Raw genomic sequence first — 4,330 nt, 5'->3', positions numbered from 1 at the left:
TTTGTGGATGCATTAATTATGTAAATTAAGCTTTGTTAATATTATTTACTTACTCATTCAGTGATTTGTTAATGCTGGCATTTGATTTAATATTTAATATATTCATTTGTCTTTGTTTTTGATACTTTCATATTTAGAAAAAAAAAAATCATCCAATCATCCATCCTTTTGTTAATCCTGAACCAAAACAAGTGGTTGGAACGGCTTTGGGTTCCAGTGTTTAAATGTTGACACCACATCAGGTGTTCAGCCAACACCACCACCTTCACTATAGTTTTTTCAACATGTGTTTACCAAATTTAAAGAAGTAATAATAGATGTCATGTTTTTTTTTTTCTATCAAAGCCTGAGATTATAGCTGATATGGTCTCTGTTAATGGAGTAATGTCCAGATTATACCTTGGTTGGTGTTCGTTATAGCAATAACTGACACCGATGGTGTCTCAGGACAATTCCTAATATACAGTAAACTATTCACTTCTGTTAAATGCTTCAAAAGGAAGATTCACTCTGTGCATTTGGAGAATATATTTGAAAAGAGAGGCACTAACAGGATGTGTTTTAAAGCTATTATCTACTGGTAACTGTTAGCATTGCATAATGACACGAGCTGATAGTGGTATTTGCACTAAGGGGCACTTTACAGTTGTATTTTAGAGTGGATGGTGGTTTAAAATGTACTATTTGATAAAGTCAACATAATGTCACAACAACTGGATTGTGTCCTTGGCATTTCCAGCAGCCCTTTAATTGATTTTCAGACTGTGATCATGTTTGGGTTGAACATCATTTCAACCTCATATTCCCATTTGTTTGCAAAAACTGACAATGCCATGCTGTCTGGTAAAAGTATATACATTTTAATAGTTAACATTAAAAGCATCAAACTCAATTATACAGGGCAGGAGCAGCAGACAGCGCTTGGCTCAAACCAGAAGTGTGTTCTGAAATCAAACACCAGATGGCAGCAAAGGCCAATACTTTTTTGACTGTGGTGTCATGTTCTTTTTGAGGCCACAACAGTGTTGAATGTCTGTGCACACTACAGCTTTACTGAAAAAGAGTGCGTGCAATTCTAAGCAACAGACTGTAAACTAATACATTTTATCATGTATATTAATGCAGCTGAACGGTGTGTTTAATTTTGAAAGGAAACACTGATGTTAGATATTTCTGTGTAGTTTAAAGTCTGAAAGTTTTGATACAGTTAACAGAAAAGCGAGAGTAAGAAAGTTTGTGTGAGTAAGATAACAAACCATCCATGTCTTCTGGGTGCAGTGTGATGCCAAATACCTGCCTCACCATCCTTCATTGAGGTCTGGTCAGGGGTATGACAATGATTTTCTGTCATCACAAGCAGATTCATGGTTGAATTATGAAATGCTGAGATTCAGGATAGGATTCATGTTGTCCTTGGCGTACAGGCCCTACGTTATAACACAGGATGCCACAAATCACCACTGAATATTTGCATGAATGACTCAGTTTAACCAAAGCCTTTGCGAAAAAGGGTGTTGGCATTAAAACCCGAATGGTGTAGGTTGAGATACTCAACCCAGTAACTTCAGATGGCTGGTGAGTGGAGCTGCCTGGTCTTGTTTATGTCCGTATTGCTTGATGTTCTCTGCAGTCAGCACTTGTGGGTTTGAACATAATTCACCTGAAATCTGAATTCAGCTGCTGCACTATTACCCACCTTACCTAGTGGTAATGTGTGTTCAGTTTGAAGTGGATGGCATACTTGGACATCTCCAGCATCTCACCAACCACAACCTTGGAATTCAGTCTGATTTCATCCCCAGCTTTGTGCTGTTCTCAAAAAAAAAAAAAAAAAAAAAATCACATTATTATTGTGACCGGCAAAAAAAGAAAAAAGACCAACTGTTCCAGCTTTGCATGAGCTTCTATCTCATCCCCACAGGCCTCCTTCAGCTAATGTATAAATGTCCTCCAGATAGAGCCTCCTGGATGACTAGATGATCACTTCCCTTTAATGAAAATGACCAAACTGAACTGTCAAAAGCACAGACATCTCTTCCAACATTTAATTATAGTGTGACACCTTTATTTACTCAGTACTGAAATCCAGAAGTTCTGCCTCAGCGACGAGACTGCACAGCTTTTACTGCAGTCATTCCATTATGTTAATGCAGCACTGATAATGAAATGGAAGACTCACCTGTCTCTTCAGATAAGGTTCCCCTAATACTGTCTTTTATTATGGGGCAATTACACAGAAAATGTTGAGAAATTTCCACACATGAATCACACAACACACTGGTTTTGTGTCAGTTAATGTTGCGCTGACCTTGATTTGTCAACAATCAAAGTCGGTTCAGCTTTTTAGAGCATGTTGTTTGTCCTGCAGAGCCACAAACACTGCAGCCAAGGGAATGTGGACACTAGTCTATCTATTTGACCTGGATACCTTCCTTTGTGCGTACTTTCATACTGAGAAATGTATATAGGCCTCCTTCCTGTAATTGTATTTCGGTGGGGAGGGGGGGGGGCATTTACCATTGAGGAAGCTAACATGGTATTCACCCTTATAGGCACTGCATCACAATAATTTCCCCCTTAATTTCTCAAGAAAGATCCATGATCTTGACTTTTATTTAATTTTAGAAAGGCAGTACATTGGCCTGCGTGTTCAGTAAGGAACTGTCTCAAAAGTCTAAATGTAAATTGTGAAGATAACACAACAGGTCACTTTATCATGACATGAAGCAGGATGGCGCATACATGATTTCTACATTGATTTCTAAACATGTCAATACACCCCAATATATCGCTGGCAGCAACATCTGTGAAATGCTATTTTGTCAGATGAAACAAAAGTATTATCAACATGCACAAATAGGCTACATTGCGCCTGTACATTTTAAGCATCACAGCTGGCATGTCCCATCTTGTGATGTGAAGAAAGAAATCTTAAATGTGAAATCAAAAAGCCTTTTTTTTTTTTAACAAGTTTTAACAAATGGCTTTATAAATGGTTAATCACTCATTTACTAAATCTCAAGAAGCTATTGATAAAGAGTTTTAATCATCAGTCTGCAGTTAGACAAATGTTAATCAATTAATGCTATTCAGGCCGTGCTTGAAGTGAACTCCATTTATTCATGTTAGGCTGCTTAGTGGCTGGCCAGGTATCAGTGAATAAATTATTCAGTATTATATTCTGACATTCTTTATTTAATTAATGGAACAACCATTTCAATTATTAGAGTAAGAAGACTTGTCAAAACCTGTAAATGAAGGGCCAAGCGGACTTTTAATTTGAAACAAGGGCTTTTGAAAGGAACGCATGCAGGAAGTGGCAGACCAGAATTAAGTGTCAAATTAAATTCATGCAGTTATGGGGGCATTATTTCAGTAAGTAGCATACTCGACATTTCTGAGAGAACAGACACGATCATTCATGATGAGTACGTTTTGGGTTAAACATTTTTTGGTTTTTTTTGCTGATGCTAATGTTGCTAACATTAGCTTCCTGCTCCCGGCCTGGCTGAGTTTGAGTTTAACTTTTGAAGCTTTGTTTCGTCGCCATCTGACTTGTTCGCCTTTTCTTCGTAGCCGTTTGGAGCCAGGTCAACATTATTGACATTATTTTGATGACCTCTTTATTACAAGGTTAATGTGACGTTACGCGCACGGCGGGCGCGCGAGAACGGAATCAGGTGAGCGTCACGCGGTGCTCCCTGGGTAATGTAGTTTATTTAGGACCGTAACGAAGCGCACAGGTAACCCGACATGGAGAGGGCAGAAGAAAGTCACGGTACACCGAGGAGTACAATCAAGTTGTGCTGCAACTGAAGTACCGGCGAGTACGAGGCCGCTCACTTGTATGCAGGTGTACAGTTAGACTTATTTGTGAACGGTTTGTTGTAACAGGTCGGTCAAACAAGGTAACCGGTCAAAAGGGTTATTCACAACCTGTCATCTTAAAAGTTCTTCCCAGTAATAAGCAATAACTGATATATTGCCTAAAATGTTGAGTTGTTTATCAACCACTGATAAAGTCATAAGGTACAGTTCTCTTGTTAGAAAGTAACCTAAAAAACAACAACAACAACAAAAACAACGTACGTGTGTGGTTCGTTATTGGAGGGACGGGAAAGCAAATCCACGCACCCCCTCCACCCATCTCACGGTGACAGATGATGACTTCACTCGGTTGGTGGTCCCGAACTCAGAAACCAGTGGCTGCGGATGAAAGTCTTGGCTGTGAAACAGTAAGAGGAAGCAGCGACATCAGGAGTAGGTCAAAATGTAATAATTATCATGGTTTACATAATTATGTGGCACGATGTGATGAGGATTTAGATTT

At 38.9% G+C, this 4,330-nt stretch overlaps 1 long non-coding RNA gene across 1 annotated transcript in view; it reads right to left on the bottom strand.

Moving 5' to 3' along the window:
- Positions 1 to 848: 848 nt before the first annotated feature.
- LOC138214571 (uncharacterized) overlaps positions 849 to 4,330 on the bottom strand; it is a 3,626-nt gene continuing 144 nt past the window's right edge. Inside the window, exons 2-3 of the long non-coding RNA XR_011179636.1 lie at positions 4,090 to 4,225; positions 849 to 1,809 (exon numbers count right to left, since the gene is read on the bottom strand). This is a non-coding gene — a long non-coding RNA (uncharacterized lncRNA). The remainder of the gene's footprint in view (positions 1,810 to 4,089; positions 4,226 to 4,330) is intronic.

The sequence above is a fragment of the Embiotoca jacksoni genome, unplaced genomic scaffold (genome assembly GCF_022577435.1).
Source record: "Embiotoca jacksoni isolate LCO1_2020_lvr unplaced genomic scaffold, fEmbJac1.0.p SCAF_7, whole genome shotgun sequence".
In the NCBI taxonomy this organism is placed as follows: domain Eukaryota; kingdom Metazoa; phylum Chordata; class Actinopteri; family Embiotocidae; genus Embiotoca; species Embiotoca jacksoni.
The sequence above is the reverse complement of the archived record's forward strand: the minus strand, read 5'-3'. Positions and strand labels throughout refer to the sequence as shown.